The sequence below is a fragment of the Callorhinus ursinus genome, unplaced genomic scaffold, assembly GCF_003265705.2.
Source record: "Callorhinus ursinus isolate GAN/ISIS: 27379988/994484 unplaced genomic scaffold, GSC_fseal_2.0 scaffold8, whole genome shotgun sequence".
Lineage (NCBI taxonomy): Eukaryota > Metazoa > Chordata > Mammalia > Carnivora > Otariidae > Callorhinus > Callorhinus ursinus.
This window is the reverse complement of record NW_027397070.1, coordinates 10442088-10457495: the sequence shown is the minus strand read 5'-3', so window position 1 is coordinate 10457495 and position 15408 is coordinate 10442088. Positions and strand designations below refer to the sequence as shown.

Sequence of the window (15408 nt, the reverse complement as noted above, 5' to 3'; positions counted from 1 at the left end):
TTACGGCAAAACAAGGCTGTATGTGACTAAGGGCCCACCGGAGTGAGTGGAACATACAAGTCAAAGATCACTAAGAGCCAATGTGTTTGTGCAAGGCTTCAGGAGCTGGGGCTTGTTCCCAAAAAGTACAGATTAGCACATCCTCCAGGGGAAGCTCCTATCTCCAGGTGGGAATTAGAATCCCCTAATTCAAAGACTAATGAGACCAGCCTGCCTAGAATAGAGCCTTCTTGTGCTCAGAAGTCAGAAAGGAGGCGGGAAAGGAGTTAGAAGCAGGGTAACAGTGAATCTTCAAGGATAACTGAGGAATCTGGGATTCATCCTCACACCAAAGGAAAGAAAAAGGATTACTAAGAGAAAGAGCAGAAAGATGAAAGTGATTGTTTATCTAGCAGCAATATTCAGGGCGGAATGCTAGGTAGGAAATGATCAAGCCAGTCCAATCACTAGGAGATGGGGTCACTGACAAGAGTGTGCAGAACATGGATGAAGGGAAAAAAGAACATACTGAACAGGCATTCTGAAGGAACACTGCTAAATATATAAAGTAAGGAAGAAAAAGAAGTTAACAGTGACTCCAAAGTATCATGTTAAGGTAATGAAAGAATGAAGAAATTATTGATAAAAAAATTACAAACAACAAAGTTAGGAAAGAAGGGGGGTGGTGAGTGAGGTGACAGTCGGGCATCTAAGCTCACCAGGCAAATTAAAAAGAACAGAGTAAATTTTAGGTGAAAAATAAGGATGTGATCTAGATTTGGAGGACTCTAGCATAAAAATGATAGCAAGAGACTATCCTGTATTTTCCCAAACTCATGCCTTTTTTCTCCTGGGCACCCACCTAGATTACTTTCCCCAGCCTCTGGCATAGGGGCATGGCTATGTGCCTGCTTTCTGGTCAACAGAATGTGTGTGGGGTTACTTCCAAGCTGGGCCCTCATATACTTCCCTCAGACTATCCTCCCTTTTCTGTCCCTTTCACCACCTGAATGAAATACTCTTAGAACCTAGAAGACTCCTAGAACGTAGAATTTAGCTGCAAGGAGCCTGGAACCCTGAATCAATGCAAAGAAGAGAGACCACACCCACATGCAGACTCCCCCTGGATCTGATGGAAGCAGCAACCTTTGATTGCATTAAGTCACCGATATTTGGGATTGTTTGTTACAGCAGTTAGCCCACGCTAAGGGTTTCCAAAATAAATCTGATTCTTATAAAACCTCAGCTGTTCAAACAAACCTTACCACGGTCTACCAAAAGCCTGCCTACTCTCTCTGTTTTCATTTATTTTACTCATTTCCGTCCATACTTCCTATAACGATTTCCCCCACCCTAATCCTTGTCCTTCCTGCCCTTCACATTTTTGCCTAAGTTTCACATCCTGTATTAAAACAATTCCTGACTTACCCCGGCTCACAGTAGTCACTGCAATCATTTTCCCAACCCCACAGCACTTGTGCAAATATCTCTATCCATCTGTAACTGGTTATGACTATGTTTTTATGTTTATTTTATCTGTTACGATGTATCTCCATTTATATTTGTTCCATTAGATTATAAACTCAATATGAACAAAGATTGTGTTTCCTATTTCCTTTGTAATTTCCTACATGCCTCACATGTTGCCCTACACTGTCAGTGCTTCATAAACTCAACTAATTCAAGTTCGAACTTCTACTCATATACTGGCACCAGCTGTATAACAACTCACAAGATCTGGGTCTATAACATAAAAAGAGGCACAGTCTTGCAGTGGCACCTGCTTTATCCAGCGTCATCAAGGAAGGAGCTGGTCCACAGAGTGAAACCTGGCAGTCAGATCCAACGTAGCACGGAGGAACACAGAGGCTAAGCAACGGAGCACATTTAGCTGGTGTCTGAGTCTAGTGGTAAATGTGGTAAATCGCATTTTGGCAACAGCCATTAAAACAGCGATATTGTCATCGTGATGCAGTGGGACGGATGGCAGCTACGCTTGTGGTGAACAGAGCATAATGTATAAACTCGTCAAATCACTGTTATACACCTGAAACTCATGTTAACGTTGGGTGTCAACTATGCTTAAATAAAAATATATATATTACAATGGGAAAAGTAAAATAAGATGAGACTTGACAAGAGATAAAGTCAGTTTCTACTAGATATTTGGTAGCACGGAAGTTCAAATTGATCAAAATTGGTTTACACATGTCTGACCTGGACGACTGGTAAAAATATTTTAAGTCGGAGGCTGCTGACACTCTCCAGAAACCGTTAGACCCTGTTGGCACAACTCATTCTTTAAAACTCAGCTGTGGGGACACCTGGGTGGCTCAGTCAGTTAAGCATCTGCCTTAGGACTCAGGTCATAATCCCAGGGTCCTGGGATCCAGCCTGGCATTGGGCTCCTTGCTCAGCGGGGAATCTGCTTCTCCCTCTCCCTCTGCCACTCCCCCCCCACCCCACTCATGCTCTCTCTCTCTCTCAAACAAATAAAATAAAATAAAATAAAACAAAACTCAATTATGTCATGGCACTGGAGCCACCTCCTCTGTTCCCCCCAGCAGAGTGACGATCTCCCTCCTTTGTGATACTGCGTCATTTTGTATAAATGTCATTTACAGCATCCATCACACTGGGTGGTAACTATGGGCTTTCCTGTCTGCTTCACCCCAATCCACTGCCAACACTTTGGGATAAGGACTGAATCTTACTCCTATTCAAAGCTCCAGAGTAAATGTAGTGATTGTAGCATGCTAACTTGCATTATTTAGGATATTTTTTACTACCAGCAACAGAAGCTCATTCCAAATACTCTTAAGGGGGGAAATAAAAGTAACCAAGTAACAGTAAGGATAACTGGCCTAGGAAAATATATCATTAACGGATCTTCTCCCCAAAATACGTCATTTTTTTGGAGCACCATTACCAAAGGTAAGAGGCTTAAGCTAAAATTGTTTCTTCAAAATATCAAAGGAAATAATTTTTAAAATATATCTGCAATTACTAGAAATAAAAATAGTTCAGGATTGAGATTTACAGTGAATAATCATTTACAAAATGCAACTGCATTTGACAAGAAATATAACATCTGTAATAATCCCCATCTCATTCCTCACAATACTCCTATTATAAATCAAGGGCTAGAACAGAAGTTCAACTGGATTTTTTCTAAACCACAGTCAATAATTGAAATTAAAAAAGCAAATATTAGTCTTTAAAAATAAAACAGGAGCCACCTTTGAGTACCTACCGTGTTCCTTGCAGGAGGAATACAAACATGAAAGAGGCAGGAACACCACTGACCTAGATATAGCACAATGCAGGCTGGGGTCAGGTCTATGACAGTAAAGAGGGGGAAGGGAGAATAGCAATCACCCGGTTAAATGGCAAGAGTGGGAAATATTTCACAGAGGAAATTCTGGTATTTCTGTTCCTCCTCAAAGGATGCAATTGGACTTTACCAAGGGAGAATGGCATAGGCCAAAGCTGAGAATGGGGAAAGAACACGGTATTTAAGGAACAGCACATATTCCCATATGGATGGGAAAGAGAACTTCAGTCTGCGCATAAGGGGGAGCCAGTGAAAATCTGTTGTTGCTTTTTTAAGTTGAGGTGGAATGCACGTGATATAAACTTAATCATTTTAAAGTGAACACTTCAATAGTATTTACTGAATGAGCTGTGTATCCACCACCTCTATCTAGTTGTAAAGTATTTTCATCACCACGAAAGGAAACCCCATACCCACTAAGCAGCTGCTCCCCATTCCTTGCTTGCCTTATGCCCTGGCCACCATCAAGCTGTGTTCTGTCTCTGCAGATTTACCTCTTCGTATAAATGGAATAATACACTATGTGACCTTTTGTGCCTGGCTTCTTTGACTTGGCACAACATTTTTGAGGTTCATCCATGTCAGTACATGTATCACTACTTCATTCCTTTTAACGGCCGAACAGTGTTGCATTTTAATGCATACACCACAATTTCCTTATCCATTCATCTGCTGATGGGCATTTAGGCTGTTTCCACCTTTCGGCTATTGCAAATACTGCTGCTATGAACATGTGTGTACTTGTAATTGTCTGTGTACCTGTTCTGAAATCTTTCAAGTAGATACCCGTAATTGCTGGGTAACTTTGTGATAAACTGCCAAACTGTCTTCCATGGTGGCTGATATATTCCCATCAGTGAAAGTTTTTAAACAGGCCATGACATAGAAAGAACAAAGGCAGTTAAGAGGCTATTCAGTTACCTAGATGAAAGATGGCAGTGCCTTAGCTAGGGCCACAGGGATGGGGCACAGAAGTACGCAGAATTAAGAGCAAATAGGAAGTTACCTTAAGGAAGAGTCGATAGTGACTCCTAGGTTTCTATCTTGAGTAACTGGATGGATGGTTCAACCATTAACCAGGTGACAGAACAAGAAGGAGAAAGCCCTTAGTGAAGGCACAGAGTTAGAAGGGCTGATTTACAAGAGCCGAACATCTACCACAGACGTTCAATGGGCCGTGAGGAATTCTGATCAAGGGATGAGGTTGAGTTTCAACGTAAGTTTAGGAGTAATGGAGCCAGAGGTTAGTTGAAGGAGATATACAGAACAAGGTAACTCCAGGAGAGATTCAGAACAAGGAGAAAAAAGGGCCAAGGAAATCAGTTTGGAAAATGTTCACGTTCAAATGCAAGGTGACCTAAGACCATGATCGTGAAAAGGAAGCAGAGAAGAAATCAAATGGGCCATGGCTGAAATTACAAGAGCCAAAAATGAGATGTAAAGGTTCCTTGTTGGTAGCTCCCCTCCCCTCCCCTCCCCCCGCAAAAAGTCTGGTTCCCAATTCATGGTTGGTTTTTCCAGAAGTGAAAGTACTCAGCAGCATCTCACCTATTGAGAATCATCATGTACTGAATGCCTCCGGTGCCTGACATATCTACATGCATCATCCTGTTTAAAGCTACAGAAGCCCTGTGTGAGTATTATTGCCAATTTGCAAGGGATAACCTGAGGTGTGAAAGGGTTACGTAATTTGCCCAAAACCACACAGCTGGTATCACAACCAGGGTTTGAACCTACACTCTGTCTACTGTGCTGAGCTGCCCCTGCTTCAGATTCCTGTTGAAACAATTCCTCTTTCTTCCTTGTCGTTACTACATCTTCCCAAGACTTACTTGCTTCCTTAGTGAAATGACAATTATTTCAAGTAGAGAATCTTGATTCAAGGAACTCAAGGTGCGTAAATTTTTTTTTTTAAGATTTTATTTATTTAATTGACAGAGAGAGAGACAGCAAGAGAGGGAACACAAGCAGGGGGCGTGGGAGAGGGAGAAGCAGGCTTCCCGCGGAGCAGGGAGCCCGATGTGGGGCTCGATACCAGGACCTTGGGATCATGACCAGAGCCGAAGGCAGACGCTTAACGACTGAGCCACCCAGGCGCCCCAAGGTGCTTAAATGTTTAAAACATAAATACTAGGATGGTTATTCAACTTTTTTTAATTTTAAGGCCCTAATAAATAAATAGTTATCTTGCAAACTTCATCAAAAATTAGTTTCTTTTTATATGAAGTCATTGTTATTCAGTCCAATTACATTTTTTCATGGAGGAAAAATATTTTGTGCTCTAATCTATAATTTATAAAAGTGTTGTGTATTTAGTTACTGTAGTTTTGTTTTGTTTTGTTTTTTTGCTGAAGGAGAGTTATGAGTAGCATTAACCAATCTTAACTCTTTGTTGACAGGGTATTAATTCAATATATCTTGGGAGTCAGTTTACAAGAATCTATTGTATCAGATGGAAGAGTGAGGTACCACAGAATCCCAATATAATTTACATTTTTCCTCAATACTATGCATTCAAATACAAATATAAGTACTTGCATATTTATGGTATCCATGGAATTCAGAATATAGTATCTCAAACAAAATAACAACTAGCTATACCAGTCCATCACCCTTACCTCCTTCCCCCGGGCCGCCCCGACCCCCCTCAGAGCACCCAGCCTCTCTCTCTATCACCTCTTTTACTTAGAAAACTCAAAGGAAGATATTGCTGCAAATTTGCTGGTTCTCTTTCCCTGGGGCAGAAGGTAATTAATTTGACTTAAAAATCCTCCTCTTCAAATTCCTTCTGGGCTGTGATAAGCTAAGATCCTGTTTATGTAAACAAAAGTGCTTAATTAAACAGAGTATCTGATAATATCAGAAAGAACTAAAAAGAGTCTCATGCCACCATTTTATTAATCAAAATTTGACTATATCTATGAAGCCATGAAGATACAACCATCTTTAAAAAGGTAACAATATTTTAACTTTCTTTAAAGCTTTTCTTTCTTTTTTAAAAACTAACTTCATTCAAAATCTAAATCAGATTCATCAAAAATGAACTGGAGAGAATAATTAATTTATGGTGGGAAATAAAGACCACAATCTGTTGGTGAAGTACAGAACTTCCGCCCATCGAGTGGAAAATAACCCATCACTGAACTAATAAAAAGTACAAAATGGCTAATAAATGTAACTTTTGCCGTATGTGATATTGTTCTTAAGTTCGGTGGCCATTTCTAGGTCCAAAATCATCTTTCCTTTTTGTGCATTTGTTTATAATTTCCTCTTATATTTCTTATCTCCTAGATCACCTGACCCTACACAAAGCAGGGAAATTGATTGCATTTGATTATATCTTCCTCTAGCATTTCTCATCTCCTTGCATTTCCTGACCCTACACTTCAGCCACTTCCTTAAAAGTTTTTTGTTTTTTTTTTTTAATTTCCTTTGGAGTCTCTCCATTCTTATACTCTCAAACCTCTAAAACTGGTCACTCACAAACTTACGTCTGCATCCCTGTCCTCTCACACAATTCATAAGCAACACAGTCCCAAGAGAGTTATCATTTTCTTTGCCAAACTACCTCTGTATCTCCGTCTACCTCTATTGATTATTGATATTGCCATCCGCCCAGTCATGCAAAGCTCTGGAGTCATCTTTGCCTTACTCTTCTCCTTCATGCTGAATTGAATCATGACATTATGTACATTTCATACAATCTTTCCCAATAAAGACAATTCATTAATGATTAGTGCCTCCATATGAAGGTATAGATAGCTTATATCTTGATACTGGGCTTGGAAACTGCAGTCACCATGCACTGAGGCTCCCACTTTCTCCCATACTTCTAAAATGACGATCACCACAGCAACTCACCTCCCAGACAGCCCCATGTCAGGCTCTGTGACAGGCGTGGCTCCAAGGCTGGGGACAGGCAGTGAGTCAGCCTCTGCTGACTCAGTTCTAGACACTGCCTGTACCTGGGGGCTAATCAGTGTCATCGTCTGAACACCTGGAAATTAAACTGATCTATGAAATTTCTACTGTAACAATAACTAATAAATGAGAACCAAAAAAGGCCAAATCATTGTAAAGAAAAAGAATGACGTCTCATCAAGATTTGATTATGACCTGACAACCTAAAGAAAGACTATGATGTTCAGAAAGGGATGCCTTAGCCACAGACACTACTTAGAAAATGAGAGCACCAGAGATCAATGCTGAATGTTCCCTTCCACTGAGGAGATGCCTCAGTTAACAGACTTGAGGAATTCTGTCCTCCCGACCAGTCTACAGCCAGCAGGCAGCACCAGGCTGTTAGTCTGATTTCTACTCCCCCATTCTGATCCCATGCCCACTGAGCCCCTTCTCAGTGTGATCTGCTCTCCCTGCCAGGAAAGAACGTGAGGGCCTTGCTAAGACAAGCATTCCATCTGTGTGATTGTATTTCTCATTGTAAATGAATAATTTGGCATTCTGGTTTTATCAGCCTCATGAATGTGGTTAATATGAGTCCACTCGAAAGAGAGGGATCTGCCCTCTGAGTGCTGACAACATCAGACTTCCGGGCTGGCCCGCTGAGTGACAGAGCCCGTGCCACCATCAAATAACCAAGGCAATGAATGTCTTACTGTGAGGCTCAAGGGGGGATGCAAAAGCAAGTATTTTTTAACTAACCCTGAATGATATCCTGTAATGTGGAATATCAGGAATGGCACTTGCAGTTCAATCAAATTGCTTTGAACCAGTCATGGGTTATGATCTGAATGATGCAAATTAAGAGATGAAAAGTAATTATCATCAAAAATTTTTGTCATCTAGTAATTAAATGAATGATGTGTGTTATTTTATGGAGGGCTAGAGGGAAGAATTCTACCTACATTCAGTCTCTACTGCCCTTGCAAACATATAAACCAGTACCTTGTATAGCTTCAAAAGACAATGCTTCTACCACTGCTGAAAAACTATGGCAGATGGACAGAAAGCTAGAAATCAAGGCTACGTCTGCCAAAGGGCCCGTACACCTCAGCCTGAGGATCTTGATTCATCCAGAGGGAAAGCCTCCAAGGTAGTCTTAGAAGGGGACATTACCCCTGGAGTCCAGATTATTTCTTACATAGGACTCAATTTTTCTAGAAGTACAGCCCCAATAACCAGGCTGGCTTTTCAGGGGGAACATGAATAGTAGCAATCCTTATCACAAAATGATCACAAATATACCTCTATAGGGCCATTTACGACCATCTCACTGATCCTGACAAGCCTCCAGTAATAAATCTCACCAAAAATAAGCCTTGAGTCTAAATGGATTAATCCTCCACCAACTTAAAAAAAAAAACTACATTCATTCTTAGTTTTCAAGTTTTTTATTGGTCACTTCTCCTTACATCTATTCTTCTACCTACTGGGTTCACCCATGACTTGCCTTCCATTGTTACTAAGAAATGCAAAAAATAGGCAATCAGGGAAGAGGAAAACGTTAGCATGGCACTCAGACTAATCAACTTTAAGTGCAGGGTTATGTATAGTCACATTAACCTATTTGGAAATTTTTATGCAACAAAAAGAATTGTTTCTGTGACTTCTACTTTTGCTTTTATAATAATTAGAATGCTTTCTATCACGCTGTATGGTTTTAAAATAATTACAGCAAGTCAATAATAGTCATTTAAAATGTAATGAATTGATGACTAATCTACACATCCATTCAGCCATTCAACAAGCATTCACTTATCAAATACATTCAATTATTTTCATATTCTGGATTTGTCTACAAATATTTGAGTTTCTGCCTCTTCACATTTTAATGGAAATCCTCAGTCGCAAAATGTCCAAAATAGGACTCATCGTCTTCCGGCACAGATCTGCTCCTTTCCCTACATTCCCTGTTTCAGGGCATAAAAACACAAACCAATGACTCAGAAACCTTGGCTTATCATGACTAACTCCTTCTCTCTCACCCCTCACATCCCTCCAGCAAGTAATTTCTATAGCTTTTGCCTCCTATAAGTTATGAAGCCCATCGCCATTCGCACTACTTTGATCAGGGCACCATCTCTCGCTGGGAGGACCACACCGCCTCACATCGCATCTCCTTCTGATCTCACTCCCTCTTCTCCCCTCCCCATCACCACGGAGCTAGCCTTCTAAAATTCACATCTAACCAGCTCACTCCCAAGCTAATCCTTTGCAGCTTTCAGTTTAATTCAAACCACAGGCACTGTGATAGGAAGTATAAAATAAAGTTCCAAATTCATTGCCCAAAATACAAATTTTAATGATTTCCCAAACTAGAGCTTTTCAACCTTGTTTCCTGTCATATGACCAAATGTGTCCGGTTCGCAACAGCCGATGTAGATTTCCCTGTGGCCTTTCTGCCCCTGTGCCTACAACGTCCTTCTCCACTTAATCTACTTGCCTACTTCCTTCTTTCTTCTTCTTCTTATTATTTTTATTATTGTTATGTTAATCACCAAACATTACATCACTAGTTTTTGATGTAGTGTTCCATGATTCATTGTTTGCGTATAACACCCAGTGCTCCACACAGAACGTGCCCTCTTTAATACCCATCACCAGGCTAACCCATCCCCCCACCCCCCTTCCCCTCTAGAACCCTCAGTTTGTTTCTCAGAGTCCATAGTCTCTCATGGTTCGTCTCCCCCTCCGATTTCCCCCCCTTCATTCTTCCCCTCCTGCTATCTTCTTCCTTTTTTTTTTTTTTTAGCATATAATGTATTATTTGTTTCAGGGGTACAGGTCTGTGATTCAACAGTCTTACACAATTCACAGCGCTCACCATAGCACATACCCTCCCCAATGTCTATCACCCAGTCACCCCATCCCTCCCACCCCCCTCCACTCCAGCAACCCTCAGTTTGTTTCCTGAGATTAAGAATTCCTCATATCATTGAGATCATATGATACATGTCTTTCTCTGTTGACTTATTTCGCTCAGCATAATACCCTCCAGTTCCATCCACGTCGTGCAAATGGCACGATGCATCCACTTCTTGCAAATGGCAAGATCTCATTCCTTTTGTACTTCTTTCTTATCCTTCAAGATTGGAAGGCTTCCCATCCCCCTGACATCTACTCCTGAGCCTCTACAATGAGTCTGGTGTCCCAGTTCTAAGGCAGCACCAGAACATTCCGTACCTGCCTCTTTCCCAGCATACATTACACTAGTTGTAGCTGTTGCTTTGCACGCGTTTGTCTCCACTGCTGCCTCTCCTCCCAGGGAGTCTGGGAGGTCCTAGATGACAGACCTCAACCTCCAGGGTCCTCATGAGAAAGATACTATACAAATACAAGATTTTCTCATTTTTCTCATATAATACCAGACCAGGCAAAAGCCTGAATCCTAAATGGGTATATGGAGTAGTCAGGTTGTTATCCATCATTATATCTCAATTAATCACTGTTAATATATCAATGTGTCTGGTTCTATACTACTGACATAAACCAGATGGAATTACCTTTCACAAATTTTTTTTAACTAAGAAGATGAAAGATTAAAGAAAATTATCCTATTGACTCTTTTCTTTGACAAAGTTCTGCTATGAACATGCAGAAAAGCCAGGCTTATAGAATTTTTAAAAAATCATTTTTTTCAGTTAAATCATCACCAGATTAACTATGCCAAATGCTCAGCTAGAAATTTTTTCTGTTGTTCCCAAATTATCCTGAATGCTATAAACAGTTATCAAATCCTTGAATGTTTTATAATGTACCTACAAAAAATGCAAGCACAGTTGGCCCTTAAAACAACACAAAGGTGGAGATGCTGACCCCACACACAGTAGGAAATCTGAGTATAACTTTAACTCCCCAGAAACTTAACTACTAACAGCCTGCTGTTGACTGCAAGCCTTCCTGAAAACATGAACAGTCAATTAACACGTATTTGGTATATGTATTCTATACTGTATTCTTACAATCAAGTAAGCTAGAGAAACAAACACATGATTAAGAAAATCATAAGGAAAATACATTTACAGAACTGTACCGCATTTGTAATGTAAAGTGGACCCGTGCAGTTCAAACCTATGTTGTTCAAGAGTCAACTGTAGCTACTTATTGGAGAGAAATTAATTAGTGGAAAAATCTATTAGAAGGAAAGTCAAAGAGGCCATGACTACTGAGGAGTAAACGTCTTCAATCCATAGTTCAACTGGAAAACTTATCCAGAAGTGTATCAGAATTATTTGCTGTATCTTCTGTACATATAATCTTTCCCTTATTTTGTTTTCATATTAAAGTCTCTATGTTCTCGCCCCAAGAAAAAAACCATCAGCAAACATACGGCCAAGAAGCATAAACGAAAGGTCTCTCCAGTCTCATCATTTTCTTGTCATTTACTAGAGGCTCAGTTTCCAGAAAGCACACATAAAAAGTAGACAGACGTTGCCTTTTGCCAGCCTCAGTCAACTCAGAGACTGCAATGCCTAGTTAAGTGAGCGGACCCTCCCCACAAACTCTCCTTTCCTACTCAAGAGGCATGCACACTTTTAACTCCCATAGGATATGGTGAAGGCACTCGCTGGCCTTGCTGTGCCAAGTCTACGTGACCCAGTCCATCTGGTCCTCAGTTTTTCCTTTCCTTACTGTTCGTTTGCCCTTTCCCTGCAGGCAGAAATCCTTTGATCCATGAATACTTTTCTTGGTGTAAACAGCTTTAGCATCTACTACTTAATGGTTGTTAAAGTAATTAAACAAGGACGCCATTAGCCTGGGGTGGCTCTCATGTCTTGGTAGCTACCTAAGTAAACCAAAACCTAAGCCAGAGTCAAGCTCTAGGATCCAACAAAGTGAAACTTAAGAACAAACCAATCACCAACGGCCAACTTGGCTTTCCCAAATAAGGCACCAGCTTAAGCAACAGCCAACCAAATAATTTCTTTGCTTTGTTTCAGCGTCTGCTCTACAGAAAACCTTGCCCCTAGCTCCTGCTGGTGGAGCGCTCCTAACCACCTTCAGTTTGGTGCTGCCCAGTTAGAATCGACATATGCTCAAATAAACTCTTGAAAATTTTAATGTGACTCAGTTTACCTTTAACATGATTAAAACTTTAAGCCATAACTGAACAGAGATTTGCAATACTTACAGATTATAATTTTTAAATATATAGGCAATAAGCAATGACTTCTTCAGTCTGATTTGAGTATTTTACATAATGGCATTTTGATATATTTTTGTGAAACTGTACTTGATAAAAATTTTCCAGAACTTCCATTTTCTATTGATGTAGATAGAACTAAAAGTGGAAATTAATAATAATATTAACTTTACGAAGACATTGATAGTTTTTTAATTCTTTTTTTTCTATTTCTCTCATAGATGAAGCCATGACAAAATGTTTGATATTTTAATTAATATCCACTTTACCTAAGTATTGGAAATTTTATGAAGAGACTCCAAATTAAGCCATGGTACTACTTAAGAAAAAAAGAAATTAAAATTATTTTGACATATAATCATTTTTTAATCTTATAAATTCATAAAACTATACTGTCTAAAATCAAAGATGCAGTACTTAAAATTTACAATTTTAAGTATCTGCTTTTTACAAAATTTACAACTTTATGCCGTTGTTATTGTTGTTGTTGTTATTACTGTTGTTATTACTATCACTTGTTTCATAAAGACCACAGGACATCTTCTGTTTGAGGAAAAACACTATGTTACTAATGTTCAAAATCCAATTCCAATTTTCGTGTGTCTCTGATCCCTGGAAATAATAACAAACTTCTGTAAAAGTCTACACCTAACCTCCCCCTCTAGGGGAATCATTAATTTTTTTAATCCATCCTGAAAAAAATGTAACATTTTTTCAAGCAGCTGATGCTTTTGAACATGCTGGACTGGGCTGAGCATTCCTTCGTCCTGATGTCATGCACCAGCATTTGTCTCAGAAGACATCTTTTGTAGTTGTAACCAAAAGGCAAAAGAAATCAGAGCTGTGAACAGGGAGAGAGGGAGAGAGGAGGAAAATTGCTTAGCCCAATTCACTAAAAAGAATTCCGACACAAACCTGTGTATTTTTAGTCACTCAACTTGCATACTTTAAGATGAAGCCTTCTGACTTTTGTAAGGTATTGTGCATATTTTCACACTACTGGTTTTAAAAATACTCTCTGCTTTATGGTAATGTGTCACAGGGAAGTTAGCTATAGTTCCATGAAAGACGTTTTCATCCCTGACTGGCATCTCCTCAATAGCTGGGGCCCAGGCACACCACTCTCTTCCCGGCAAGGCCCTGCGCACTGAAACAGTGCAGCATTCATAACTTATTCTCAGCACCGCGGGGCAGCTCCACAGAAAAGCTTCTCCAACCTAATGGGTTACATCACTGAAAAGTCTTCCATTTGGCCTAGGTGAAAAACATGAATGCATGCCTCATTCATTTCTCCACCTTAAAAAATATAATAAAGTAAAATCATATCCACCCTAAGCTAAAGACCCGCATTCCCCTAGCCCAGCTCAATCAAAGCTACAATACTCCTCTTACCGAATCTTATTTAGTGGTACGGCTAACTTTCTAACCCTACCAATAAGCTACAAAACAAAGTTGATTACTGTGCCTCCACTAAAAATGCCCAATAACATCCCCAAAATAATTTAAAATTTTCATGAAGAAGCCTTTGATCGGTGTTTCGCATTGCCTTTAGGTTTAAGTCACATTTAAAAATATACTTGACACACAGTAATGGAACCAAAAACCTCATCTTCCCCACTGACATCAACACACATAAACCAGTGCACACAGAGTTTTCCCGTTCTCCTTTCTCCATACTTTCCCTGATGGCCAAAGGAAATCAGCTGCATCCAAATCTTTTCAGTGTGCTAAATAGCCATGAACCTTTGGAAGGTAGATACCCCATAATCTATCCAAAATGTTTTCAGTTGCAGAGAATCCGCCTCCCTGTCTCCTCATTAGAGCGTTCCTTTTAAGGCTGAACCATGGTGAATGGCATAAGAACACTTCTATCTTATTCTCAAAACGCAGGTACATAGTAACCCTTGGGAGAAAAAAAAAAACCCATTACTCATATTCTGTTCTCTAAACAATACAAATGAGAAAGGGCAGTGTATAGCTGGTGCTCCAGGCATGATTTTTAAAAAGATGTAAAACATCCGAAAACACAGCTGCACACAGGCTGCAAGAGGCATACAAGTGTTCTGTACTGAGTTCAGAATCCTCACAGCGGCATCTATGCAGGCTCTCGGGGCTGCTGGGACAATGACAACAGCTCCCCATCCTTACTGCTGTCTGTATGAATGACAAGGGAAAGCCATGTCAATTATGAAGAATCGTGGACCTTATGACTAACGACTCACTCACAGCCATTTATATCCTTGATCGTGTAAATCCATCCTCGCTCACCAACCCATGACATGATAGAACTTTATAGCTTCTTCCAAGCTATTTCCGTGCATTAGGAAGAATCAACCTGCTGCCATCTACATTCAGAATCTGAATCCTAAACATCCTTGTGAAATGCTCATAGAGATCAACTATTTGCACTCTTAGAAGCCTGAGATCTCTTTTTCTGCCTTCTTTTCACCTCCAAAATGTGTCCTTTCTTATGAGTTTGTGGGTTTTGTTTCATTTTGTTTGTTTTTCAGACATAATCCCTAGCTGGCATGTATGCCAAAAAAACAAAAAAAAAGGTATCTTCCTCAGAAGTCTATACTGAGAATTCCAAAAGAAGTTCAATTCCCTAACTAAATATAACATACATGTGGGCATTAAACTCTTCACAAAAAAACAAGCATTAAGCATTAATTCCTGAAACACTAAAAATCCCAGTTTGCATAGGAACAGCCTAACATCAACAAGGCAGACTTTTAAAAACCAAAGATCCCTTCACTAGGTTATGTGTGTGGATATATTTTTGTATGTTTTACATACAAAACATTTCTGACTTTTCAAAAATGTTCAGTAGCCTCAAGACCATGTAGCTCTACCTCTCTCCTCCAAGACACATCACTGAAGCCTCCCTCAATTAAGTATATAAAAACCACTGTTACCAAGCCCACATACAGGATTCCTCTCTTTGTTCTCCATTTCTTTATTGATACATATTATTTGCTTGTTTGTCTAAGTC

The 15408-nt window shown here is 39.8% G+C and overlaps 1 protein-coding gene across 9 annotated transcripts in view; it reads right to left on the bottom strand.

Annotated features, from left to right (window-relative positions):
* NPAS3 (neuronal PAS domain protein 3) overlaps positions 1-15408 on the bottom strand; it is an 835099-nt gene that overhangs the window by 775291 nt on the left and 44400 nt on the right. The gene's annotated exons all lie outside the window — the stretch shown is intronic.